Raw genomic sequence first — 20,783 nt, forward strand, 5'->3', positions numbered from 1 at the left:
ACGAGCATTTTTTTTTTAAAAAAGATGCTGAGTTGATGGAACTTCTTTCTAGAATGCATTTGGACGAGGGTCCAAAACCTAAAGATGTAACAAAGATTTTTGTCCTAAAGATGTAACAAAGATTTTTGTCTTGCTTGCTTGTAAGTTCCTCTCCTCATGAGAAGAGGACAAGCAATTCATGCTTACAACATTATGGATGAACTTTGAACTTGTTTACGGGTTCAACTATTCTTAGTGCAAGGATCCTAAAGATGCTTTTTATTGTTTGAAAACACATAGGAATAAAAAGTTCTTTGCATTTCAATGATTGAAAGTTGCTTTGTGAATGCATGTAGTTTAATTATTTCCTAGATTTTCTATCACCAATTGGTAATTTTGTTTTAAAAATAATTGGAAACAAAAAATATATGGTAGAGAAGATCTGACGGGAATTTTTTCTGACAATAGAAAATAATTAAGTAAGATATGAAAAAGATTTTATTCTCTACTTTAAGTTTTTGTTAAACATTTGAGAGTTGTATTTAGAATTTGGGGAAATTTTGAAATACACCATGTAAAATGGTTGTATTAAAAACCCAATCTTGGAGAGCCATATTTTCAAATTACCCTTCATGAATGCTCATTAATGCATAAACTATTAAACCTTATAAAACAATTCTTCTCCCATTCTATAATTTCACAGGTTTACCTACATTTTGTATTATTTTCACACTTTGTCCATGTTGAGAACCATAGGAGCATTGTGTGTGCCAACTAACCATTCTATTTCTAATTCGATCCCAAAATTCTCCAAGCTTCTCTAATCGATTTTCCACAACTTGATTATTATTTCGCTGGTCCTTCACCTAAGATACTCTCACAAAATGGGGTAGAGGGTTTACTTGTCTCTAACATTTTTTTTACCTTATTAAATCATCAATGGAATCCATCTGTGATACTTATTGATTTGTTGTTTTTTTCTATTATGAAACCTTGTTGTGTCTATGAGAAAGGCCATGTTGGCACAAGGGATTGTCTAAAGAAGTATGGGTGAAATGCCTCTGTGTGAGCTTAAATGTAGCATAGAGCCTAAGTATCGAAAGTTTAGACATAACTAGAGTCCATTGAAGTAAGCACTCTAAGTCATCCACCAAGAGTTGCATCAAGTATGAAACGTGTAATGGAAGCAAAGAAGGATCTAGAAGGCTGCACAAGGTGGAAAGCAACATGTTCACATGAAGAGGAGGGTCAGAGAGCTGGCACCAACCAAGCAAGGGTAGAAATGTGAAGAGAACGTTCAAGATTGTGGCTCCAACTAAGCAGTGGGAAAAAATCCGAGAAAAAGTAGCTTCTAGGTGTGAACTCCATTAGTCCCACATAGATTAAAGAGTAGAAACAATTGTAGTCCCTAACCTATAAATTGTGAGCTCTACGAGCCTTTTGAATTACTCGATCAATACAAAACCCCTTTGTTGGCTTCAACCTATATTGAATCTCACCAGCTTAAGCGCTCCTTGAGGAGGAGGATCCCTAAGGTATTTATCTTTATTGCTATTTTATGTTTGTTTCTTTAGTTATCTTAGCCCTTTCTTTTTATTTTCCTAGATAACCCTTTCCTTCTATAGTCCAACTAACTCTCGATCTACACCTATGCCTCCCCCTTCATCCATGAGTTCCATTCCTTTCTCTCACTTCCATCCAAGCCACATCATACATCACCTCATAGACCCTCGGCTCCCATACAACCTCCTCTTCTCCTCATGAGCACACCCCTAATCTCTCCTCACATCCTATATTTCATACCTAAGCGTTCCCACAATGCTCCCCCTCATTAGCTTACCTTAACCTCAACCATAAAACCCGAAACCTTTTTCTACCCAGATCGCCAAAGTTCTATTAATGGTACCATCTTACTCACTTCGAACCAAACATAATGGTTTCCTACCTATTTCTCTAGCCTATAAAGCTCTAGCAAGAAAATGAGGCCATAAAATATTCTGATATTTTCTTTGAAAGTATAAACCATTAGTTGTTTGTGAGAAACTATGTGTATGTACATGATAGGAAGGATCGGCCTTCCTCTTAGGTTAAATAGAAAACGAAAGTAAATTTGTGATACATTCTCTCATTTTCCTCTAATTCTTTCAGAACGCTATTAGTTTTATCTTTTCCTTGTTTATCTATTCTTTTAAAGTGGTTTTTTTTCTCACTAATTTTATTTCCTTGTTTAGTGCCGTTTTCCTTCCTTCGTTTTATTTTTCTCCAAATCCTTACCCAAACAAGTAAAAGTCAATATTTATGTTTTTCTATCTACGTCATCTTTTTGCTAGATTTATAGATCATGGATGGTGATGTGTGGCTGGGATTACTATTGTGACCATCATACAGAATGGGTGGAATTGGAAAGGCCAAACTGTAAGTTCACAATTTCTTTCAAATGTTACTTTTGGTTCCCTCTTACCGTTAGTGTTTGTTTACTTAAAAAATATATATAACGTATGAAATATTTTTCTGAAAACTGGTCATGCATGAATTTTCTACTAAAAACCAATAGCATTCTTCTCGTCTTTATTAGGTTTAAGCAACTTAGATAAAATAGTTTAGGTTGTAAGTAAAAAATTCTTCAAACCAGTGTTACAAAACTTTTGGACTGGTCTTTTGGGCTCAAGCGGTGGAGGAGCCTAAACTCCGTAACGAGTTTCTTAAAGCACACAATAGCTAGGCAACGATCATATGTGTAAACCACTCTTCTTCAAATTGTGGTTTCTTGCTTGTTAGAATTTCGACTTTGCGTTTGTCTTTCTTTGTTGCTTCCTAGAAATGATCTATCTGACATTTGTTGTTTTCTTTATGGATGCAAGGGTTGTTTCGAGAGCAACTCAAGGAATAATGAATGTCCCAGGGTTCGCTCTATCAAACATTGCCATTTGGTTGCCGGTTTGATTTAGTTCTGGTTATTTTCACATGAGTTATATTTGATTGGTTTGAAGTGCGATTAAAATCAAGCTTCTCTCCATCAATTATATAACTCTGACACGGAAACTCTGACCAGAAAACTCTCAATTAGGAGTCAAACCGGCTTTCAACTGTTCACTGTCCAAACACCTGGATAATATTCATGGTAAGTACCATTATTCGCTCCATTAATTTTCTATCATCTTAGCTGTAAAATGGTCTGATGTGTTCCGTTAATTTGAACATATTAGGTGGACAAATTTGGAGAAAAATATCATTCTATTAATTGGCTTCACCAAGGAATTCACGTATGCAAGGAACCAGCCCTTCAAATGGTCTGCACTCGGTCATAGTGCAAGATTTTCAAACTGCAGACTTGATTAACTCACAAAACCTATTTCTTTTCGTCTACATGAGTGACATCTTCGACTCTTACGGGTGTCACAACGAACTCATTCTCTTCATTAAAGCAGTAAACATGTACCTCCCGATCAAATGCAATGTAACCCTCTAAGCCATACATACACGGTCAAATAGACATGGTTCCCATAAATTTCGTAGAGAGAGAGAGAGAGAGAGAGAGGGAGAGAGAGAGGAAAATTGAAGGATTTGTGAAATGTTCCTCTTTAACCTTATTACGTGCCTATGTTTCATATAATTGGCATTGATGCTATGAAAAGAAAATTGTAGATTAATTTGGCTGTGTCATCTCTTTAATTTATGTGATTGAATCCATTGAATAAATTAGTGTGTATGGAAGTGGAATCTGTGAGCCTTCTAGTGTGTCAAACCAGATTTAGAAGAGCATTCACAATTGTTAATGTGGTATTGGAAGGACATAGTGAACTACAGTAAATTCTGGATTGCTTATTTGATGCGAAGTTGCCATGTCTCTGAAGTCAAAGTTCCTGTCTAACAAGCAGTGATAAATGTTTAGTTATTTTTTCTATTCGAGTAAGTGAATCCTGGTTTTCCACTCTCCCTTCTATGCCAGCCAAAACTATGTATCACTTTATTTAAAATTTAAATTTTCTATTTATCATTTAAAAATGTCAAAGTAATTTTTGGATTTTGGATTTTGGATTAGAATTTAATAAAGTTCCAGTATTATATAAGGTAAAAAATTTTAAAAGCCGGTTTACAAAAATATTACATAATATCAACCTTTTACTTATTTATAAATTAAGTAGAAGCTAGAAAATGATGTGCAATCTATCAAATGTTGGATCATCTTGTAGTTTATGATACTATTTCAACTGAGGGAAACGAGGTTGGAATCAAGTCCAAATAAGGGTGGTTGAACCCAATTTCTTCCTTATTTGAAACGAAAGGCGATTTCCAATAATGTGACACTAAGTCTAATTTATTTAGGGTAACACCATTAATTCACTTTTATCATAAAAATTAATTTCAAGATAACTTGTTTAAAATCAATATCGACCTAATGTATAGGACAAAACATGCATAAAAAATAATAAATAATTTCAAGCCTTTACGTTTATTTATAATTATGAATTTAAAAAGTGGGTTCACCTGACTGATATGTACTTGTATACATATTTCCTTTTCTATTTTATTAAGTTATATTAAGATATTGATTGCAATTCTTTGAATTGATCTTTGGGATAATTTTATAGGACACTTGAACTCACATTATTTACATTTAAAATTTATTGGAATTGGGATTGCCAAGATAATTTCTTGTAAGCAATGACAATAGGTTGAATAGGATTGAATTTAGGAAAAAATGATGTTATGAATACAACATGAATAGGTTTCAAAACGCTTCATTCTTATACATCAATTTGTTACTTACATTGTTGCTGAAGGTAATATATTTTTGTTTTAATTCATTAATTTTCATTTAGTTCATACATATTTTCATTATTGGTAGCCACTTTCTCTTCAAACTTTTGTAGACATATTTAAACTCGTCACATTTAAGATAAGCCTCTATTACAAAGGCCTTGAATACAATATCTCTCCAATTGTCACTACAACATCCAATAATATTTTTTCTCCAATGTTAATTTGAATTCCTAATAGCAATTTTTCTCTAGTATGATTACCACATAGTTGTTATATAATAAATGATCAGTAATGCAACTTTGTTGTGTATTTTGGTATAAATTTATTGGAAACATTTTTAGTTAAAAAAAAACAACATGAAACATCATGATCAAAATTAGCAATAAAGGCAAGTGAAAGAAAAAATAAAAAATATTAAATGATTACAAAAGGGTAAAAGTGTACAAAAACTGTCTTATGGGTACGCCTTAAACCTCAAAGCCCAATTGGATAAAACGTATCTTAGCAAGTAAGCCAAGTAATGAGTGAAGAGGCCACCGTACTTCCATTGGGACCCTTCGTAATGCTCCTATATCTCAACAGGGAGTGGGTTGTCATGCGCCCAAACAACTCAATCAACAGTAAGGCCCTTAGTCAAGCTACAACTTCAATTTTACAAGGGCACGCAGGGAGATTCACCAATATTAACAAAAAAAACTACTACGATTTATATGCATGTATATATAAAATTATGGAAATAAAATAATATTTTTTAAAGTGTAAAATATAGTGTTTGTATCCTCAGTCTCTGGAAGAACATTTTTGTTGAAGATCTCATCAAATTGCTCTACCATGTCGGGCTGGATAGGTGGCATGATATATTTTTATATTTTAACAATTAATTATATGTTTTAAGCATTGAATTTTGATGTAGGGGTTATTTCTCTCTATTTTCTTGTTTTATTGGAAGGCTTTAAGTTATTAGATGTGTAAGGGGATTTTTGTAAATTGAATATTCACGAGTTTATGCTAATAAAAAGAAGAGTCTAGCCAACTTCAAGGTAGACTGAATTGAAGCAAACTACTCCATTTTTCAAAGTTTAAAGAGGTCGCATTCCATATCACATTGGAACCAATTCATTGACAAATCCATTTGATTCCATACTTTGTATCTCCCCCTCCATGTTTTCAAGATGGGATGATCATGAACTGAGGTTGTTGCAATTTGATATCATATCAATGAGTATCAGAGCAGACAACTTGTGAGTATGGATACAAGTGGATTTATCAGAGGAAGAGCTTGACGTTAGTATTTCTATATTTGGTAGGTTTAGAGGTATTGTGGGGATTCCAAAAGGATTTTTGTTGTGCGTGCATAAACAAGCATATCAAGTGTTCAATAAGAAGTCCAACTAATGCACATGTGACAAACTTCCTCAAAATCTTTGACAACACATTTTGATCGGATAGAGGTTATAGGGTCCATTTGAAGTTAGACACATTTGCATAATCATTTGAAACCATATTTACTGTGTTGTAGGATTTAATTAAGGAATGGGTGACTTGACAAGATAGAGACCAACTTAGCCCTCCACATGTTGGATTGAGGGTATCCTAATGGCTGGTAATAGGACAAGAGTTATGCAACTTGACTACACAATATAAACATTTTGATGACCCGACGTTGTCATAATGAGAGTCGAAAAAAGTTTTGAATATCCCAACACTCGTGATGAGAAGAAAGTGTTGGACCAATAGTAAAATCATGTTGGTCTCTATTATTTTAATTATAACAAAATGATAGTTTGAAAGTTTTCTATTAACGGTGCTATTAGTGTATTTTAGACACAAGCATTCTAGCACGAATTTTATGAGGTCAATAGCAAAAGCTCAAGAGAAAAGAATGATCAATCAAGTTGCCAAAAAAAAGTTCCAAAGCAAAAAAAAAAAAAAAAACAACGAAGATTATTTCTATGAAGCAGAACTTAAACAAAAAAGAAGACTGAAGACTTAGAGTCACAATCAAATAGAAATATCAAGAACTCTAGCTATATAAATAGATAGCGAACCATACTTTGATTCTTAAGCACATATATGTTATGGAGCTTTAGAGCATGAAATATTTCACAACCAAGCTTCAGTGGAATGGATATACATATTTTACAATGGAATATCCCTTAGAATTACCTATATTATACTTAAATGTCAAAATATTACAGTAGCATGTGGCATGATTGATCAACCTACATGGGCTTGATCAATCAACTTGAATGCAGTCCGACATAACTTATAAATTATGATCAATCATTACTTAAGCATGATTGATCATACAGAATACTGTCAGAAAGATGCTATGAAGCGTGATTCATCATCCCCAATTGCATAATTGATCTTACAGAGCTTGACATTTCTTGTTCTATAGATCAATATCGATCAATCGATCAATGAAATTTTGAAAGGTAGAACATTTATTGATTAATGCCTTGATTGATCAATAAGATTAGGGAAAAGAAAAAGTATAGTCGTTATACATGGGTGATCGGTCCTATTTTTCTCTTTGATCGATCAACACTTTTTGTAGCTTTTGTTAATTGGGAAAAAATGACTAGTTTTGCTATAAAACTTATAAATAAGGCTCCAATAACCCTATTATTCCTCCTCTTTTCTCCCCAATGTGTGCACTCTTCTCTCCTCTTCTCATCTCTTCTTCGTCCTTCTCTTCTGTACCTAATATGTAATCTATGGAGTCCTGAAAATCAATATAATAATTCTCGTTGCTTGCTATAATTTATCTTGGCCTAGCTATCCCTCAATGATGTTGCTGCTAATCTTCTATATTCTGACGTAGCAAAAGTCTGTAAACTTCGTCCTTAACAGCGCCTCTGTCTATGGCTAATTCTGAGTTTGGTAGTCTACCACTTATTGCTACTATTCAGGGAAGTTTTAAATGATCTCAATTTTGAGCTCCAACATACATTTAAAACTTTTCAAAAAATGCATGTCAAATAAATTTTAAATAAAATAATGCATACATTTTACATAAAATTGGGCATGACCTCTACTTAAAATTGGGGATAAGGGTGATATCGAATCCAGTTGAGTCTGAACCTTGTTCGAGTCGAGCTTGATTTAAATATTTTGAACTCGAGCAGGAACCGACACTAGCCTCAAGCCTAAAATTTTAAACTAGCTCGAGCTTAATAATTTTAACCAAGTTCGAGCTCGAGCTGTAGCCGAGTTCGAGGTTAACCTACATTTAATACTCTACACAAAATGTATATCAAATAAATTATATATAAAATAATGCATACATTTTAAAAAAAAGAATGATAAGGGAGGTTCGAGATTGAATCTCAATAATGGATTAGAACACATCAATATTAATCTTTTTTACCCCAAATGTTGTCTAGCTTATTTTCTAATTTTTGAATTTGGCCATAAATTTACTATGGCCTCCTTAGTGCCCCTGATTGAATATGATACATATTTCTAAAAAAACCTTTAAATAAAATCCTATTACTATTAGTGACTTAATAGAGAATTACAAGAAATATTTTAAAATTTTCTTAGGAAAGTTAAATGGACCTCTTATTGCCTCTTCTAGGGAAATAAATAAAAATTAATAATCAATCTAATATATTACTACACTAATCGATAAATTTTTAATCAAATAAAATGTCAAACACAAAATTGCTATGAAAATTTTCTCATGGTAAAGTATTACAGCATCAATTGTCAAATACTTATTCAAAAAATTTTAATACGGTTTCTAACCCATCTTGGCAGAAAAATCTTACTTAGAAAATTATTTGAATTTTTTAATAAGAAATTTCAATTAGAAAAATATTTTAAAAAAACTTGAGGCACTAATAGTCCCTAGAAACTAATTTCTATTAAAATATCTTTTTAATTTCTTCAAGAGTCACGAAGAAGGGACAACCGGAGTTTAAGAAATTTATTTATTTTTACTTGCTAATGATCTCGCACATGCGAAATCGTCTTCGTGCGTAGCGGGGGGTGGGGGGAATTATTTCTCCCCTTAACTTGGGTATCTTTGGTTTCTGGTTTTTTATTTTTCGGGGAGACGACGAAGAGGGAAGGGGGTTAGCAGTGCCGGCGAGGACTTGTCGTTGAGGATGACGGCTGCGATGGAGGCGCCGACAACAGCGGACAGGAGGGGCTCGACAGTGACGAGGGGAGGAAAAATTCCCTCCCCCCCCCCCTCATTCTCTCTCTCGCTCTCGCTCCCGACTTTCGAGACCATTAACGAGCTGGCTAGCGAGCTTTTGAACTGAACTATGGTTCGATCGAGCTCAACTCACTAACACAAACAAGCCTTATATGGATCTCGAACTCGGTTCGAGATCCAGATAAATTGAATCGAACCGAGCAGGAACCAAGCCAAGCTCAAGCCGTCCTACTGCAAAGGCAAGAATGACAATCAACAAGGTGGCAAGCTTAGACGTATCTATCTCTGTGAGCAAACATGAATCTTGCTGCTCTCATTGTAGCAATTAGCCAACTCGGAGGTGTGCTGTATTAATCTATATATGGGATGTTCCTATTTTTATCAGTGGGCCCACATAATTCTGAATTATTATCCTTCAAGATTGGGACGTTACAACAAAATACATACCAAATTTATATTGTTGTTTGGACTCCAGATCACCTTCTCTGATCTGCGTTATTGTTGCTTCATTAGCAATATAATTTTTGTTTCGATTGCTGCTTGAGCGTCTCATTAACAAAATATATGTATCTCCTAACAACAAAATTTTCATTCGGATTGCTGTTTGGACATCTCATTAGCAGCATATATGTATCTCCTTGACAACAGAATTTTTCATTAGCATTGCTCTTTGGACATCCATATATTGTGCTAGATTAAAGCTGGATTAAAGGCGTCATTGGCTTCATCAGATTTATATCACGATATCATTTAGCCAGCTGAAGGATATTGTATCTATTTTCATAGCTGCTTGGTAACTTGACATATTTATATCACGACTCGGTATTTTTTCTCTGGCTGGATTATTATTTTGAAGTATTGATAGATCATTCTTTGGTCAGCATATTTTTTGGTACATATACTTGTATTGGATTATTTCATAGGTTAATTTTACAAGGATTATTTTCGCTCATGTAATATGGGCCCAAGCCTATGTCAACTGCTGCTATTGTGTCTTTTTGGATGAGGCATTATTATTGAAGAAGAGGTGGCCTTAGTATCGTTCCTCATACCATAATTTATTTGACTCTAAAAAATATTGCGGTTGGGACACCATGAGAGTCGGTGCCCGGATTGGAGCACCATTATTTATTTTGACTTTAAAAAATTATGCAATTGGGACACCATGAGAGTTAGTGCCCGGAATGGGACACCATGATGGATGAGTTTATTACAACATATCATTTTACTTCTCCCAATTAATGTCATTTATTACCCTACTACTTGAGAGACGTTGTCTTGTGGAGGGACATAGTGATGGAAGAGTTTTTTTATTACTCTTCAATGTATAGACCCACTACCTACATTAATAGGAGTGGCACTACCTACAGAAGATAGAGTGTGTCGAACATTCATCATGAGTTATTTGACTGGATTATGGAACAATGCATACGACTTGAAGTGATGCTACTCTCACTTATCTTATGCCAGTTGGGCCTTATGAGAAGCCAAGTGGGCCAATAGTTGGCATAAGAGCATGCTTAAATCATTTGAAATCCAAAACTACATTTTATTTCATTCAATTGATTTAATGGCACGGGGGTACCTATTATTAAGCCACCTGTTGGACATGAAAATAATTTTTAATTCACTCCACCTCTAATGAAGCAATTTGGTTGGCATGAAAATAAGTTTGCCAGATTCAAGCCCTTAGAGGACATAGTTAGATGCCAAAAAACTGTAGAAACCCTAATAGTTGATAATGAGAAAAAGGATTTAAAACACTTAGTAATTATAAGAAATACCACTTAACCACTTTACAAGGTATGCCGTTAATACTTCTTCAACAGTCACTTTGACGTATCTTCTAATAGAGATTTGGTATTATTAAATAATATTGTTCAGTGACCTGTAAAGATATTTTTTCACATATAACTAGATTTCAGAAGAAGGATATGAGAGAAACATAGGATTTATTAGCCAAAATTTTAAAATTCTAATTCAATGAGTGGTCATATGAGGAAGCCCAACAACCATTTATTAAATATCCTAAATGAAATTTAAATATTTTGCTGGGCTTCCCTGGTCAATTTCTATATTGAGAAAGAGTATAGACATTGAGCTTTGACTTTATTTTGGAAAATTCTTGAGTTTTTATTACAAGCTAATAGTTCCACCTTTTTTCATATTTTGAAAGCATGTGCATCATAGGGCTCTCTAGACTTTACAATATAATTGCACTTATTGGTAACTAAAGTTAGATATTATTCATCTTTTCCATCAATGATTAACTCATACATCTTTATTGTTCACGTAAGGATTTGAGTTTGCTAGATTGTTGTTGATAGAGCATCTCTTAGGGACTAAGATTCTTGGACATCTATGATATGCTCACGAGCATTTTTTTTTTAAAAAAGATGCTGAGTTGATGGAACTTCTTTCTAGAATGCATTTGGACGAGGGTCCAAAACCTAAAGATGTAACAAAGATTTTTGTCCTAAAGATGTAACAAAGATTTTTGTCTTGCTTGCTTGTAAGTTCCTCTCCTCATGAGAAGAGGACAAGCAATTCATGCTTACAACATTACGGATGAACTTTGAACTTGTTTACGGGTTCAACTATTCTTAGTGCAAGGATCCTAAAGATGCTTTTTATTGTTTGAAAACACATAGGAATAAAAAGTTCTTTGCATTTCAATGATTGAAAGTTGCTTTGTGAATGCATGTAGTTTAATTATTTCCTAGATTTTCTATCACCAATTGGTAATTTTGTTTTAAAAATAATTGGAAACAAAAAATATATGGTAGAGAAGATCTGACGGGAATTTTTTCTGACAATAGAAAATAATTAAGTAAGATATGAAAAAGATTTTATTCTCTACTTTAAGTTTTTGTTAAACATTTGAGAGTTGTATTTAGAATTTGGGGAAATTTTGAAATACACCATGTAAAATGGTTGTATTAAAAACCCAATCTTGGAGAGCCATATTTTCAAATTACCCTTCATGAATGCTCATTAATGCATAAACTATTAAACCTTATAAAACAATTCTTCTCCCATTCTATAATTTCACAGGTTTACCTACATTTTGTATTATTTTCACACTTTGTCCATGTTGAGAACCATAGGAGCATTGTGTGTGCCAACTAACCATTCTATTTCTAATTCGATCCCAAAATTCTCCAAGCTTCTCTAATCGATTTTCCACAACTTGATTATTATTTCGCTGGTCCTTCACCTAAGATACTCTCACAAAATGGGGTAGAGGGTTTACTTGTCTCTAACATTTTTTTTACCTTATTAAATCATCAATGGAATCCATCTGTGATACTTATTGATTTGTTGTTTTTTTCTATTATGAAACCTTGTTGTGTCTATGAGAAAGGCCATGTTGGCACAAGGGATTGTCTAAAGAAGTATGGGTGAAATGCCTCTGTGTGAGCTTAAATGTAGCATAGAGCCTAAGTATCGAAAGTTTAGACATAACTAGAGTCCATTGAAGTAAGCACTCTAAGTCATCCACCAAGAGTTGCATCAAGTATGAAACGTGTAATGGAAGCAAAGAAGGATCTAGAAGGCTGCACAAGGTGGAAAGCAACATGTTCACATGAAGAGGAGGGTCAGAGAGCTGGCACCAACCAAGCAAGGGTAGAAATGTGAAGAGAACGTTCAAGATTGTGGCTCCAACTAAGCAGTGGGAAAAAATCCGAGAAAAAGTAGCTTCTAGGTGTGAACTCCATTAGTCCCACATAGATTAAAGAGTAGAAACAATTGTAGTCCCTAACCTATAAATTGTGAGCTCTACGAGCCTTTTGAATTACTCGATCAATACAAAACCCCTTTGTTGGCTTCAACCTATATTGAATCTCACCAGCTTAAGCGCTCCTTGAGGAGGAGGATCCCTAAGGTATTTATCTTTATTGCTATTTTATGTTTGTTTCTTTAGTTATCTTAGCCCTTTCTTTTTATTTTCCTAGATAACCCTTTCCTTCTATAGTCCAACTAACTCTCGATCTACACCTATGCCTCCCCCTTCATCCATGAGTTCCATTCCTTTCTCTCACTTCCATCCAAGCCACATCATACATCACCTCATAGACCCTCGGCTCCCATACAACCTCCTCTTCTCCTCATGAGCACACCCCTAATCTCTCCTCACATCCTATATTTCATACCTAAGCGTTCCCACAATGCTCCCCCTCATTAGCTTACCTTAACCTCAACCATAAAACCCGAAACCTTTTTCTACCCAGATCGCCAAAGTTCTATTAATGGTACCATCTTACTCACTTCGAACCAAACATAATGGTTTCCTACCTATTTCTCTAGCCTATAAAGCTCTAGCAAGAAAATGAGGCCATAAAATATTCTGATATTTTCTTTGAAAGTATAAACCATTAGTTGTTTGTGAGAAACTATGTGTATGTACATGATAGGAAGGATCGGCCTTCCTCTTAGGTTAAATAGAAAACGAAAGTAAATTTGTGATACATTCTCTCATTTTCCTCTAATTCTTTCAGAACGCTATTAGTTTTATCTTTTCCTTGTTTATCTATTCTTTTAAAGTGGTTTTTTTTCTCACTAATTTTATTTCCTTGTTTAGTGCCGTTTTCCTTCCTTCGTTTTATTTTTCTCCAAATCCTTACCCAAACAAGTAAAAGTCAATATTTATGTTTTTCTATCTACGTCATCTTTTTGCTAGATTTATAGATCATGGATGGTGATGTGTGGCTGGGATTACTATTGTGACCATCATACAGAATGGGTGGAATTGGAAAGGCCAAACTGTAAGTTCACAATTTCTTTCAAATGTTACTTTTGGTTCCCTCTTACCGTTAGTGTTTGTTTACTTAAAAAATATATATAACGTATGAAATATTTTTCTGAAAACTGGTCATGCATGAATTTTCTACTAAAAACCAATAGCATTCTTCTCGTCTTTATTAGGTTTAAGCAACTTAGATAAAATAGTTTAGGTTGTAAGTAAAAAATTCTTCAAACCAGTGTTACAAAACTTTTGGACTGGTCTTTTGGGCTCAAGCGGTGGAGGAGCCTAAACTCCGTAACGAGTTTCTTAAAGCACACAATAGCTAGGCAACGATCATATGTGTAAACCACTCTTCTTCAAATTGTGGTTTCTTGCTTGTTAGAATTTCGACTTTGCGTTTGTCTTTCTTTGTTGCTTCCTAGAAATGATCTATCTGACATTTGTTGTTTTCTTTATGGATGCAAGGGTTGTTTCGAGAGCAACTCAAGGAATAATGAATGTCCCAGGGTTCGCTCTATCAAACATTGCCATTTGGTTGCCGGTTTGATTTAGTTCTGGTTATTTTCACATGAGTTATATTTGATTGGTTTGAAGTGCGATTAAAATCAAGCTTCTCTCCATCAATTATATAACTCTGACACGGAAACTCTGACCAGAAAACTCTCAATTAGGAGTCAAACCGGCTTTCAACTGTTCACTGTCCAAACACCTGGATAATATTCATGGTAAGTACCATTATTCGCTCCATTAATTTTCTATCATCTTAGCTGTAAAATGGTCTGATGTGTTCCGTTAATTTGAACATATTAGGTGGACAAATTTGGAGAAAAATATCATTCTATTAATTGGCTTCACCAAGGAATTCACGTATGCAAGGAACCAGCCCTTCAAATGGTCTGCACTCGGTCATAGTGCAAGATTTTCAAACTGCAGACTTGATTAACTCACAAAACCTATTTCTTTTCGTCTACATGAGTGACATCTTCGACTCTTACGGGTGTCACAACGAACTCATTCTCTTCATTAAAGCAGTAAACATGTACCTCCCGATCAAATGCAATGTAACCCTCTAAGCCATACATACACGGTCAAATAGACATGGTTCCCATAAATTTCGTAGAGAGAGAGAGAGAGAGAGAGAGGGAGAGAGAGAGGAAAATTGAAGGATTTGTGAAATGTTCCTCTTTAACCTTATTACGTGCCTATGTTTCATATAATTGGCATTGATGCTATGAAAAGAAAATTGTAGATTAATTTGGCTGTGTCATCTCTTTAATTTATGTGATTGAATCCATTGAATAAATTAGTGTGTATGGAAGTGGAATCTGTGAGCCTTCTAGTGTGTCAAACCAGATTTAGAAGAGCATTCACAATTGTTAATGTGGTATTGGAAGGACATAGTGAACTACAGTAAATTCTGGATTGCTTATTTGATGCGAAGTTGCCATGTCTCTGAAGTCAAAGTTCCTGTCTAACAAGCAGTGATAAATGTTTAGTTATTTTTTCTATTCGAGTAAGTGAATCCTGGTTTTCCACTCTCCCTTCTATGCCAGCCAAAACTATGTATCACTTTATTTAAAATTTAAATTTTCTATTTATCATTTAAAAATGTCAAAGTAATTTTTGGATTTTGGATTTTGGATTAGAATTTAATAAAGTTCCAGTATTATATAAGGTAAAAAATTTTAAAAGCCGGTTTACAAAAATATTACATAATATCAACCTTTTACTTATTTATAAATTAAGTAGAAGCTAGAAAATGATGTGCAATCTATCAAATGTTGGATCATCTTGTAGTTTATGATACTATTTCAACTGAGGGAAACGAGGTTGGAATCAAGTCCAAATAAGGGTGGTTGAACCCAATTTCTTCCTTATTTGAAACGAAAGGCGATTTCCAATAATGTGACACTAAGTCTAATTTATTTAGGGTAACACCATTAATTCACTTTTATCATAAAAATTAATTTCAAGATAACTTGTTTAAAATCAATATCGACCTAATGTATAGGACAAAACATGCATAAAAAATAATAAATAATTTCAAGCCTTTACGTTTATTTATAATTATGAATTTAAAAAGTGGGTTCACCTGACTGATATGTACTTGTATACATATTTCCTTTTCTATTTTATTAAGTTATATTAAGATATTGATTGCAATTCTTTGAATTGATCTTTGGGATAATTTTATAGGACACTTGAACTCACATTATTTACATTTAAAATTTATTGGAATTGGGATTGCCAAGATAATTTCTTGTAAGCAATGACAATAGGTTGAATAGGATTGAATTTAGGAAAAAATGATGTTATGAATACAACATGAATAGGTTTCAAAACGCTTCATTCTTATACATCAATTTGTTACTTACATTGTTGCTGAAGGTAATATATTTTTGTTTTAATTCATTAATTTTCATTTAGTTCATACATATTTTCATTATTGGTAGCCACTTTCTCTTCAAACTTTTGTAGACATATTTAAACTCGTCACATTTAAGATAAGCCTCTATTACAAAGGCCTTGAATACAATATCTCTCCAATTGTCACTACAACATCCAATAATATTTTTTCTCCAATGTTAATTTGAATTCCTAATAGCAATTTTTCTCTAGTATGATTACCACATAGTTGTTATATAATAAATGATCAGTAATGCAACTTTGTTGTGTATTTTGGTATAAATTTATTGGAAACATTTTTAGTTAAAAAAAAACAACATGAAACATCATGATCAAAATTAGCAATAAAGGCAAGTGAAAGAAAAAATAAAAAATATTAAATGATTACAAAAGGGTAAAAGTGTACAAAAACTGTCTTATGGGTACGCCTTAAACCTCAAAGCCCAATTGGATAAAACGTATCTTAGCAAGTAAGCCAAGTAATGAGTGAAGAGGCCACCGTACTTCCATTGGGACCCTTCGTAATGCTCCTATATCTCAACAGGGAGTGGGTTGTCATGCGCCCAAACAACTCAATCAACAGTAAGGCCCTTAGTCAAGCTACAACTTCAATTTTACAAGGGCACGCAGGGAGATTCACCAATATTAACAAAAAAAACTACTACGATTTATATGCATGTATATATAAAATTATGGAAATAAAATAATATTTTTTAAAGTGTAAAATATAGTGTTTGTATCCTCAGTCTCTGGAAGAACATTTTTGTTGAAGATCTCATCAAATTGCTCTACCATGTCGGGCTGGATAGGTGGCATGATATATTTTTATATTTTAACAATTAATTATATGTTTTAAGCATTGAATTTTGATGTAGGGGTTATTTCTCTCTATTTTCTTGTTTTATTGGAAGGCTTTAAGTTATTAGATGTGTAAGGGGATTTTTGTAAATTGAATATTCACGAGTTTATGCTAATAAAAAGAAGAGTCTAGCCAACTTCAAGGTAGACTGAATTGAAGCAAACTACTCCATTTTTCAAAGTTTAAAGAGGTCGCATTCCATATCACATTGGAACCAATTCATTGACAAATCCATTTGATTCCATACTTTGTATCTCCCCCTCCATGTTTTCAAGATGGGATGATCATGAACTGAGGTTGTTGCAATTTGATATCATATCAATGAGTATCAGAGCAGACAACTTGTGAGTATGGATACAAGTGGATTTATCAGAGGAAGAGCTTGACGTTAGTATTTCTATATTTGGTAGGTTTAGAGGTATTGTGGGGATTCCAAAAGGATTTTTGTTGTGCGTGCATAAACAAGCATATCAAGTGTTCAATAAGAAGTCCAACTAATGCACATGTGACAAACTTCCTCAAAATCTTTGACAACACATTTTGATCGGATAGAGGTTATAGGGTCCATTTGAAGTTAGACACATTTGCATAATCATTTGAAACCATATTTACTGTGTTGTAGGATTTAATTAAGGAATGGGTGACTTGACAAGATAGAGACCAACTTAGCCCTCCACATGTTGGATTGAGGGTATCCTAATGGCTGGTAATAGGACAAGAGTTATGCAACTTGACTACACAATATAAACATTTTGATGACCCGACGTTGTCATAATGAGAGTCGAAAAAAGTTTTGAATATCCCAACACTCGTGATGAGAAGAAAGTGTTGGACCAATAGTAAAATCATGTTGGTCTCTATTATTTTAATTATAACAAAATGATAGTTTGAAAGTTTTCTATTAACGGTGCTATTAGTGTATTTTAGACACAAGCATTCTAGCACGAATTTTATGAGGTCAATAGCAAAAGCTCAAGAGAAAAGAATGATCAATCAAGTTGCCAAAAAAAAGTTCCAAAGCAAAAAAAAAAAAAAAAAACAACAAAGATTATTTCTATGAAGCAGAACTTAAACAAAAAAGAAGACTGAAGACTTAGAGTCACAATCAAATAGAAATATCAAGAACTCTAGCTATATAAATAGATAGCGAACCATACTTTGATTCTTAAGCACATATATGTTATGGAGCTTTAGAGCATGAAATATTTCACAACCAAGCTTCAGTGGAATGGATATACATATTTTACAATGGAATATCCCTTAGAATTACCTATATTATACTTAAATGTCAAAATATTACAGTAGCATGTGGCATGATTGATCAACCTACATGGGCTTGATCAATCAACTTGAATGCAGTCCGACATAACTTATAAATTATGATCAATCATTACTTAAGCATGATTGATCATACAGAATACTGTCAGAAAGATGCTATGAAGCGTGATTCATCATCCCCAATTGCATAATTGATCTTACAGAGCTTGACATTTCTTGTTCTATAGATCAATATCGATCAATCGATCAATGAAATTTTGAAAGGTAGAACATTTATTGATTAATGCCTTGATTGATCAATAAGATTAGGGAAAAGAAAAAGTATAGTCGTTATACATGGGTGATCGGTCCTATTTTTCTCTTTGATCGATCAACACTTTTTGTAGCTTTTGTTAATTGGGAAAAAATGACTAGTTTTGCTATAAAACTTATAAATAAGGCTCCAATAACCCTATTATTCCTCCTCTTTTCTCCCCAATGTGTGCACTCTTCTCTCCTCTTCTCATCTCTTCTTCGTCCTTCTCTTCTGTACCTAATATGTAATCTATGGAGTCCTGAAAATCAATATAATAATTCTCGTTGCTTGCTATAATTTATCTTGGCCTAGCTATCCCTCAATGATGTTGCTGCTAATCTTCTATATTCTGACGTAGCAAAAGTCTGTAAACTTCGTCCTTAACAGCGCCTCTGTCTATGGCTAATTCTGAGTTTGGTAGTCTACCACTTATTGCTACTATTCAGGGAAGTTTTAAATGATCTCAATTTCGAGCTCCAACATACATTTAAAACTTTTCAAAAAATGCATGTCAAATAAATTTTAAATAAAATAATGCATACATTTTACATAAAATTGGGCATGACCTCTACTTAAAATTGGGGATAAGGGTGATATCGAATCCAGTTGAGTCTGAACCTTGTTCGAGTCGAGCTTGATTTAAATATTTTGAACTCGAGCAGGAACCGACACTAGCCTCAAGCCTAAAATTTTAAACTAGCTCGAGCTTAATAATTTTAACCAAGTTCGAGCTCGAGCTGTAGCCGAGTTCGAGGTTAACCTACATTTAATACTCTACACAAAATGTATATCAAATAAATTATATATAAAATAATGCATACATTTTAAAAAAAAGAATGATAAGGGAGGTTCGAGATTGAATCTCAATAATGGATTAGAACACATCAATATTAATCTTTTTTACCCCAAATGTTGTCTAGCTTATTTTCTAATTTTTGAATTTGGCCATAAATTTACTATGGCCTCCTTAGTGCCCCTGATTGAATATGATACATATTTCTAAAAAAACCTTTAAATAAAATCCTATTACTATTAGTGACTTAATAGAGAATTACAAGAAATATTTTAAAATTTTCTTAGGAAAGTTAAATGGACCTCTTATTGCCTCTTCTAGGGAAATAAATAAAAATTAATAATCAATCTAATATATTACTACACTAATCGATAAATTTTTAATCAAATAAAATGTCAAACACAAAATTGCTATGAAAATTTTCTCATGGTAAAGTATTACAGCATCAATTGTCAAATACTTATTCAAAAAATTTTAATACGGTTTCTAACCCATCTTGGCAGAAAAATCTTACTTAGAAAATTATTTGAATTTTTTAATAAGAAATTTCAATTAGAAAAATATTTTAAAAAAACTTGAGGCACTAATAGTCCCTAGAAACTAATTTCTATTAAAATATCTTTTTAATTTCTTCAAGAGTCACGAAGAAGGGACAACCGGAGTTTAAGAAATTTATTTATTTTTACTTGCTAATGATCTCGCACATGCGAAATCGTCTTCGTGCGTAGCGGGGGGTGGGGGGAATTATTTCTCCCCTTAACTTGGGTATCTTTGGTTTCTGGTTTTTTATTTTTCGGGGAGACGACGAAGAGGGAAGGGGGTTAGCAGTGCCGGCGAGGACTTGTCGTTGAGGATGACGGCTGCGATGGAGGCGCCGACAACAGCGGACAGGAGGGGCTCGACAGTGACGAGGGGAGGAAAAATTCCCTCCCCCCCCCCCCTCATTCTCTCTCTCGCTCTCGCTCCCGACTTTCGAGACCATTAACGAGCTGGCTAGCGAGCTTTTGAACTGAACTATGGTTCGATCGAGCTCAACTCACTAACACAAACAAGCCTTATATGGATCTCGAACTCGGTTCGAGATCCAGATAAATTGAATCGAACCGAGCAGGAACCAAGCCAAGCTCAAGCCGTCCTACTGCAAAGGCAAGAATGACAATCAACAAGGTGGCAAGCTTAGACGTATCTATCTCTGTGAGCAAACATGAATCTTGCTGCTCTCATTGTAGCAATTAGCCAACTCGGAGGTGTGCTGTATTAATCTATATATGGGATGTTCCTATTTTTATCAGTGGGCCCACATAATTCTGAATTATTATCCTTCAAGATTGGGACGTTACAACAAAATACATACCAAATTTATATTGTTGTTTGGACTCCAGATCACCTTCTCTGATCTGCGTTATTGTTGCTTCATTAGCAATATAATTTTTGTTTCGATTGCTGCTTGAGCGTCTCATTAACAAAATATATGTATCTCCTAACAACAAAATT

General features: G+C 33.9%; 2 long non-coding RNA genes across 2 annotated transcripts; both read left to right on the forward strand.

The window, feature by feature from the left end:
• The first annotated feature begins 1,438 nt into the window (after positions 1–1,438).
• LOC137935558 (uncharacterized) lies at positions 1,439–3,588 on the forward strand. Its single transcript, XR_011109260.1, has 4 exons — positions 1,439–1,514; positions 2,310–2,394; positions 2,841–3,100; positions 3,186–3,588. It is a non-coding gene; the product is annotated as an uncharacterized lncRNA (long non-coding RNA).
• A 9,133-nt stretch (positions 3,589–12,721) lies between these two features.
• LOC137935559 (uncharacterized) lies at positions 12,722–14,871 on the forward strand. The gene is made up of 4 exons (XR_011109261.1): positions 12,722–12,797; positions 13,593–13,677; positions 14,124–14,383; positions 14,469–14,871. It is a non-coding gene; the product is annotated as an uncharacterized lncRNA (long non-coding RNA).
• The last annotated feature ends 5,912 nt before the right edge of the window (positions 14,872–20,783 follow it).

Source organism: Aristolochia californica, unplaced genomic scaffold (genome assembly GCF_029961685.1).
Source record: "Aristolochia californica isolate CCGP_79_NKW_82.1479 unplaced genomic scaffold, dmAriCali1.0.hap1 SCAF_6, whole genome shotgun sequence".
Taxonomy (NCBI): Eukaryota; Viridiplantae; Streptophyta; class Magnoliopsida; order Piperales; family Aristolochiaceae; genus Aristolochia; species Aristolochia californica.